This window comes from Varroa jacobsoni, unplaced genomic scaffold (genome assembly GCF_002532875.2).
Source record: "Varroa jacobsoni isolate VJ856 unplaced genomic scaffold, vjacob_1.0 contig05117, whole genome shotgun sequence".
NCBI lineage: Eukaryota > Metazoa > Arthropoda > Arachnida > Mesostigmata > Varroidae > Varroa > Varroa jacobsoni.
In genome coordinates, this window is record NW_019215448.1 from 1 (window position 1) to 9,078 (window position 9,078).

Genomic DNA, 9,078 nt, shown 5'->3' on the forward strand with positions numbered 1-9,078 from the left:
CCAGACCACACTTAATACCAGGTTTATATAGTATGTACAGTGCTTGTACAATACAAGGAGATCTTGATTTATGAAATATCAGTATGATCCTGGACAAGGGTAATAAATCCTTCACACGTTTCAGGCAGCTAAGTGCTTGATCGACGGATGATGGGGTTCAATTAACATCACAAACCATATTCTATTTCCATGTGACGTATGTAACGAACTTCAACGAACAAAATTAAAATCTAGAATATCAGTAAGAATCGATTCATGTGGCCATTTGGTAGTCACTGCGTGATTTTTCCGTACATACCATCAGAACTCATTTATGCTACCATGATTCGGGTAAATAAATCGCAACTAGTTTCGTTCACATAGGTCTGCGTTGAAACCCAACATCTTCTTGTCTATCGGTTTCAGTCGAAAGACATATTTTCCAAAATGTTGCTCTTGTCACAATGGCTAATATTTTGTAAAAATAAGAGTGAATGTAATCATACAAAATATATAAAAACAAAAAACAAATAAGGTTCTTTACTGCCCACCGGGCCGCAGGCAGACTGTCATTCAAGCACCGTGTATTAGCGACTGGCGATCTTCGTCGCGTACTTAAGAATTGTATAAAGCGTGTCAGTTAAATTGATAAGACACGGCGTCGTTTTTCAGAGGTAGGGTTTGATTAAGCAATGAGTATATATAATGTTCAGCAAAAGAATCCTTGAGTAACTGTTCTACTAACTGACGTAAGTACTATTCGTTTTAATTAACACTTCTTCAATGCCTGGAAACGAAAGCGGGAGCCAGCTATCTTCAAAATTTCCTTTTTCTACTTTAATATGGGACTGCTGAATGACGGTCGCATGTGATACGATTTTCCCAGACAGTCGTTAAAATATATATCGAAATTCATTAAACTTAAAGATGGGCTACTAGCGCATCGAAGATCTCAATAATCCACAGATCTGAAGATGCTAAAACATCTACAAAGGCTAAGCGTTTGGGTTGATCTCGAAGAGCCAAACGGCGGCTCGTCCTAAACATTGGCTTACTGTTTTAAAATCACGACATCGGCTTTGTACCTTTCCCTTTTTAATAAATTTTCTAGCCCTCTCATGGCCAATCTTTGAATAATCTATGTTGGTTCATAACTCCGCCTGTGTCTTTTAGGAGGCCGCGTGGTGTATACACAAACCGTCGATTTCGAATTGCTAAGAACATTTGCAGTCTTGCATAATGTGCTTTAGACACGTTTACTCTTGACCTTATTTTGTCTTCCTTCGCATCGTAATTTGAACGCGAGCTTTCCCAGTTAAACCTTGGCTTGCCTGTTTGTCATTTGCTAGCAGAATACGTTTCCTTTAGATTCATTTACCAATGAAAGCTTCTTTAATATTTTGGGCACACCGTTTGTATAGCTTTGAAAATTTCGCACAAGATCCTTATCGTCGTCGAAGGAATTTATCCAATACAAGGTACTGCTCAGAATAAGAATCTCTAAGTTATGCCTGCTCGTACCCAAATGATCCTGTTATTTGTGCTGATTATGGCTGAAGCAACAGCGTATTCGAAAATCGACATCTGTGCAAAATATTTTTTCATAGATCCTACGCACAGGAACCTATCTATTTACGCAGTAAGGATTAAGGTCATGACTGAAAGCATCATACCTTTAAGGGTCCAGTTCTTCTAGGAAATACTCCACTATGGGAGAGAAAATGTTATTAAAAAGCCAATAATAGAGGCTGTGTGCCTTCGAGGTCGAACGCAGTTGTAGCGTATATTACGTTTCGTTATTTAGTCACGCCTGTCGCGTAGTATATGTCATTGCAACCCCTAGTTTTCTAAGTCAAAGGTTTGCCTTCCGAACCCATAGTGGCATATAAATAACTCCAAAGCCGGTAGCCATGCGAGTTAAGAAAAAAAATCGAGTCGTTTATGGTAAGCTTGGCAGACGCGTTGCTGAAATTAATGAAGAGCAAACAAAAATTCATGTCCAAATAATGAACTCAGCACACCCTGGGACCATGACACTGAGGTTATAGAAGCCTAGTTAAGATTGCCCTAGCCTCAAACATATTAGTCTAAATGACGTTTTATATAATTAGTCTTTTTCACTTTCCTGTTATCAAGCGGTTGAGCGCACAAACGTATGGCAGTGTAGATTATGTTTGCGAGTGCGGACTTGGTGCTACGTGGGTACTAAATCGAAACAATTGCTTATAATACTGTTTGATTTACTTATTCGTCTTTTGCCCTGCTAATTAGGTCCCAATAAAGGATTAACAAAAATAATTCTTTAGCTACTTTATGTATAGGCGGTGTTTTTAAGCACGTAAAATTATGTCTGCTCTGTTAGAACACACGATTTTTCCTTTTCTTACGTCAGCTTATTTCTTTTGAGTTTTGTTTTGTTTTTAAAATGCTGTATCTTATCACGAAAATATCATTACTGAAGTAGCTTAATTGTGTTTACGTAAACTGCACCGAAAGTGAGCGACATAAGGAGTAAGACGTAACGGCATATAAATAGTATGCCAATGAAACAATCAACTTTTGCTTTTATATATAATTAGGCAGAAAAGCAACTCGTCCAGTCAATGATTATTCACTTAAAATATGTTGTTTTCATATTATTTTGAAATAAAATACTAGAGAAGTAATAATTGACTAATTTGCAGGGTGAACAGCACGGTCACTCAATCAAAACTAAATCACAATTAAATATAATGTCTGTCATTATTTATTATTAGTACTCAACAGCTCAGATATGGCGCACGCTGAATCTAACAGAGAAAAATTCGCGCGTTCTTTCTTGTTTCATTGCAAATCAGATATATTTTTGATTTCCGGCAACCGATACGCGCCCCGTTGCTGAATGCTCGTATGCAGCGCTTCACAGTCTTCCGCATACTATAGCATGGCTATGGTATGGTTAAAAAAATGGCTATAAAACCGTGTGTATGTATGTGAACGTGTGAAAACGTACGCAATTGCCTACCAACCCTTCGAGAATTTCGGCAGATTACCCTTAGCGGCTCCGAGATACGCGCAGCGTTCGTCTGTCTTTGCGCTTGAATATTCCAACTACGAAACGTATTTACATGCGGCGCTGTACAAAGGGAGAACCGCTTCCCTGTCACTCGGCAAGTGAACTTCAGCTAATTAAATTACCGGCCATTACCAGCACTGAGCTATTTTTGTATGAATATCTTTTTTATATGCGTATTTTTCAACGCATTCTACATAATTCCAATGAAAACTTTTGTGCAGCACAGCACAAAGAAAAATCATCTATAATAATTGTATACGAGATTTGCTTTCGTAAGATCGGCGTTGCCTCCTCCACATAGAAATTGCAGTGTCGCAGGTTCGAATGAACCTACAAATAGAGATGGTTTACCTGGGTTGCTGAAAGAAGTCTGGGAACAATACTCGGTCCAATGGACGACTTGTGACGGAAAGATGCACTTATGCATTTCTAATTACATTTCCGATTTGGTAAATACGATTTGTTGACATCAGGCGAGTACAGCTCTGACTACAGAGGATATCTACGATATTGCTTTACATTTATTTATGATGATACTATCAATTTTATTTATTTTTTATTTATTCGTTGGAGCTTTCATTTTCAAAGCTCTTGCCTTTGACATTCACGTAACGAATCTTGTTTTTTCTGATCTTGATATACGTGTTTTGGCGAGTGTGAGAAGACGGGCTTTAACTGTAGGAGTGCCTGCATAAGCCAGCCTCTTAGTATGATTTGTTAGACTCGTATACTTCTATGGTTATTTACTTTTTTATCCACTTTGGAGGTGTTTTCTATCTACTTACAGATAGAGGATAGCTTTTCCAGCTACAGAGCATAGTAGGTGTCGTTAGCTATTAGACTTTATGAAAATGTCTGCAACAGACGCTCTGCGGTTTATAAGGTCGTATAAAGGTACTACACACCAGTAACGCTTCGAAATAGGGAGCAGAGCTTCATCAGTGCTATTCCAAAAACATTATATAACATAGAAGTCCAGACACCATGAAAAAATCGCTTGAAAGTGTAACTTCAAAGTATCGTATATGCTTGTTCGAGGTGCAATCAGAGCAAATACTCGCGTAATGAAGCTAAGTAGGTTTATCTATTACGTAAGCCTCAGTTGGTAGAAAGTGCCCTAGATACTCGATTGCTATACTAGCGTGCTTATCGACACGTTAGATGGTTTATGTTCAAAATCGGCTGAGGATACGTTTCGTTTAGTGCTGGGGGAAGCCACTAGTAGTCGTTTAACACGATGCTTGATGACAAACCCGTACGTAAAACGTTTAAATACAGTAGCCATTCAATAACATAGTAACAGTAATAACAGAGTAAAGGCCCCCCCTAAAGAATCTAATCTATAACAGAATTAACTAACTACCTGCAAATTATATGAAATAGATCTACAGTTTGATACCTCATTTATGCAGTTTAGAAGACCCATCATCTGTACCTATTTCTAATACGATACAATTGTAGTGATTATTAGGCGGTCCCGCGTGTCCTGTTTTGCTCCTTTTTGCCATTGATAGATTTAACTAACCTGATTTATTGCGATAATATTTAACCTTATGTAAACTACAGATTAAACAGTTGCAATCAACTGGCTCACCTAACCCCGTCGCCTCTCTGTTGACACTTCTGTATTCTATTTCAACATGTTCGCCAAGGGCGTGTTGGCCTTTGGTACATTCATACAATACATCCACAACATGGCGACGGAACTTTCAGTGTTAGTTGATATCGTATAGAATGAAGTCACATATATCTTATATGGCTTAGGAAGATGTATTGTACTTTCATTTAATTTGACAAAACTGTAGTTTCCATATTATTTTTTGGAACTTCCCTCAAAAAATCAGGAAGACATCGTTCAGCTAAAATGTTTGTTATACTAGCCGCTACAAGTTTTTCAACTAATATTTATTAGAAATTCGCCCGAAAGAAAACTCGTATTTATTCCACTAGGTCACCTAGGTGAGACGAACGCCTCGACAAATTAAAAATGTTAAAGCCGTTTCCACGCCGAAGTAGTTAATCTACGTACAGAGATATATATTACATTTTCACTCATTTCGTTAACATCTATCGATTGACGTCAAGAATCCAACGGATAAAGCCGTGCTCCGGCGGCCTTTCTTGACCTGAAGATTGGGATGTGCGTAGAGAAATTTTGATTCGGCTCGGCGAGGGCCTTCGGTCGCTATCAGAAGTGACCCCCTGTTCCTGTTACGGCCGGATTCAGGCTTGTCGGCAGAATTGCCTCACGTCGCACTGCGTATGAGTGGCGGCTGTTGACTACCTTCGTCTGCATGCACTACGGCATGACTGAGTAGGTTGAATGGTACACCACTGCACGCAGACTGATTGTGGGTCAAGCAGGTCTCAATGCGCAGCACGATGCTGGTACGCCGCAAGTCGGTTTGACACATGCAGCGCAATAGTACGTTACCTGAATTTATGTAAACGTTTGGTTATTATTTTTCAAAATATCGATTTCTGGACGAAAACCCGATTAAAATATGGTTTATTTCTCGCTCTCCTCCTGCTTTACCATTAAATATATTTTATTTGCGCGTATAGAGGCAAACCAAATTATATTTATTATAGAGACAACGTTAAATGATAGCTAGTTATTAGGCTATAATCTTTACAGGCACAACGGTGGTGATTAGATGACCGCTTCAAGCTCCGCGAGCAGTAATGGTGCGTTGTTTTTACATGTGAAAAATAGCAGAAAAGTTGCTGTTTTTCCTTTACAACCGACTTAATCAACATTACACCGTAACGAGAAAAACAAAGTTTGTTCTATGGAGCTAAAGAATTTGTATCTTAGGCTTCACTTTCTGCACAAATATTCCCTAGAACGGACTTCTGCGACCCACAAATACGGCAGCTCAATTCGTGTCTCTTAGGAGCTCTTTATGTCAGACAAACCCACAGAGCTAGACTCTTAGTAGGACAGACGAGAATGATCAGCAGCCTTTGCTACGCCCCTGTTTCGTCGTTGACCGCTTTACTAACTCTGATCCGTTCACATTTTTTGAAGAGGTCGAAAATTAAAGGTTTGGCCGCAAATTAAGCCTTACGTCCCACCTATGAGACCCACATCCATTGAAATCCTAAATCTCGATCATTTCGGCTACAACATAGAACTGTTTGCGTAGTACTTCGGGCAACGGCTTACAGGGGCTGACGGGTCTGCCCGTAGGGGAGCCAACATTTTTTGATTCGTTGTGCCTCTCATTGCTTGTCCGGTATAAATCGAATGTTTGCCTTCTAACTCGTTCGTCGGCCGAATTACCATTGAGGAAAGCTACGTATGGTCTTTTCTTTCTCTGCCGAACTCGGTATTCTTTCAAGCATTTTGCAATTAAGATGCTTATCCTTACCCATTTTGAATAGGAAGTCGGCATACGACTACCGGCTTGTGACATTGCAAGCCGTTCGTATTCAATTTATGTATGCGGAAGCGACTTCATAGATACGATTGTTTGTTACAGAACTTTTTAATGTTCCTTTCTGTACTTCAATGGGTAGTAGCTGGTGAAAATCAGCTGAGTACATCGTTAAGGCTACGCGGAAACGAACACCATTTGAACATGTATATTCCAGAGATAACGATTGACAGCCTCGAAGGCCTCCGTCTAATCATGGGGCATTCATTCCAGACAATAAGCGCCATTTAATGAAGGAGATCAGAGGTCTTCGAGTTTTTGTCTATGTTGCAGGCAGAATCCTATTAAACCTAGATCGGGTTTTTAATTCGGGAATGGGCAATGCGCTCGTGAGGGTTCAACATTATCGCGATGCCTTAGGATGCAACAAATAAGGCCACACTTGCGCTTCCGCGTACGCGTGCCAGGATTGAATTAGCCAGAGAAGTTTCCCTTGCATTTTCCGGGTATTAGTTTGCTTTTACCTGTGCGTAGGTACTCGCAGGCAGCAGTGTATTATAATCTGTAGGTGTGTGTCATTTAAACGGAGTTCGTGCCTGGCGATGATTTCAGTTTACTTGGCAAGTTCCTATTGGAACTTACGTCCGTCGTCGGTAGGTTCCTCCAGGTTGTCTGTGCAAGCTAAGTTGAAGTCGGCTAAGTTTTTCTTGTACTCGTTCAACTTAATCTAAAAATACTATATTTAGGACATGTATTGCAGCGAGCGGCAGCCATAGGAAAGGGTAACGATGCACCAGTCTAGCCAAATAATGCTAGTTTTTAGCCATAGCACCTTTGTGGAGGTTCAATAGTTCTAATGGGCCGGTATATTTGCCAGTATTTAAGAGGCCAATGAAAAGATTTCTAATGGCTTCTAACATCTGCGTTTCTGCGCCGTCGTACGTAGGCTGTTACCGATGGTAGTCGTTTAGAAGGAGATTCTTCTGTGTTCGTTATTCTCGGAACGTACAAGGATGAGTGCCCTTGCGGGTTCTCAGTACATCGAAAGAGGTTGTAATGGAAGTCAAAAATAATGGAATGATATATATATATATATAAAATAAAAGTAATATTATTATTGTTGCTTAAATGCACAATTTGGGTACCTGTGTAGACCATTAAATTGGCGAAATCATCCTTTCTGCAAAGAGACAAAAACGATGCTAAGCTTATGGATTTTCTATTCTTTCCCATAAATGACCCTACCTAAAAGAACGCGTATTGCTCGTGGAGTGAATGTAGGTATGGCCGCTTAATAAGTGGGTGGGCATCGTGGATAGGAAAGCTAAAGATTTAGGAAACCACTTGGTAGCGGCCGATATAACGCCCGTTGAGGTACTGTTCGATTTTATCTACTTCAATGATGACTTTGTCGCATTTTTTCAGCATTTACTTGTTAATGTAGCTAACCGACTTGATCGAGGTACATAATTCCTCGTTGAAGTAATAATACACGACTTACTGTGAAGTAATTGGTTGATTTGCCTTATCTGACCTTTTTTGTAGCTGATAAACTCGACTACCTTTGGAAAGCGTAGTGTGAATACTGGATAGGTACCTTCAGCATAAGGTGAACGATTAATGTACAGCTTAGGCGGGTGATGGTGTGTCGGATGGGCGCACATAGCGCATTGTAGCAACATACTGTCCCTGCAGCATCGGGCAGCGAATCCGCGTCTTTTATTTCATCATTCAATGGCATTTCAACGCATTGTCAGTGTCGCTGGTTGCAAGTCGCACCGGAACACCCTGTGCGCCGTTGTCCATCTGTCAGACGACGCTTCGGGGTCGTAAGCGCCACCATCTAATGGGATTAGGATTATCGCTGTAAACATCTCAACGACATGGCTGAAAGTAGGTAGTTCCTTGTGTGTGAGTTAAGGCATCCCGGCTGACGTGCCGGAGCCAGCCACAGTGTGATCATCCACTCTGACGGGGTGTTGTAAGTAGACTAGGAGTTCAGTGCAAGGGGATTGCCCATGGGAGCCTGATGGGCAGAGATCGCTCGACTCGTCAAGAGGGCGCGCTCGGGTGATGCATTGAAGTGGGCGACGATTTTCGACTATCGTCGTTGAAGCATAGCTGGGCAGACAGATTGACATGGTACAGCACAGATGGTTCGTTGCGTACAAACTGTTCACGTAGCACACTCTGAAAGAGGCAGCCCAAAGGCACGCGTAGCCTGATTGGCCTTGTTACCATTGGTGATCAGTGGCCGTATGCAATAATTGCAGTTTATGAACATCACATTCTATGGGAAAAAGGCAACTTTGCCCTTTAGGAAAGAGATCTACTAACCTAACCGGCTCCATCTTTCGCGACAGTTTTCCCAGGATAAAATTCTAGCGACTTCCAAAAATCAGCCCGGTCACTTCGGGAGAGAGAGAAGACTTCCTCATGCTAATCAGAAGATGGACAATGTAAATAGATCTAGTGACGATCTTCAAATCCAACCATTACGAAAACCTATACGCTCCTCTTTTCAAATACCGAAGGGGCTAATGACAAACGATTAATTTATTACAGTGGCCCTAGTTACTATTTTACCATTCATCCTGCGATGCAACCCATTTTCATTCCTAGTGACATAATTTTCTTATTGGGAGCTGAGAGGTCAAATGGGTG

The 9,078-nt window shown here is 40.7% G+C and overlaps 1 long non-coding RNA gene across 1 annotated transcript; it reads right to left on the reverse strand.

Moving 5' to 3' along the window:
• Positions 1 to 4,785: 4,785 nt before the first annotated feature.
• On the reverse strand, positions 4,786 to 8,277 carry LOC111273158 (uncharacterized). Its single transcript, XR_002687893.2, has 2 exons — positions 8,012 to 8,277; positions 4,786 to 5,468 (listed from the first exon to the last, which is right to left on the reverse strand). It is a non-coding gene; the product is annotated as an uncharacterized LOC111273158 (long non-coding RNA).
• Positions 8,278 to 9,078: the final 801 nt, after the last annotated feature.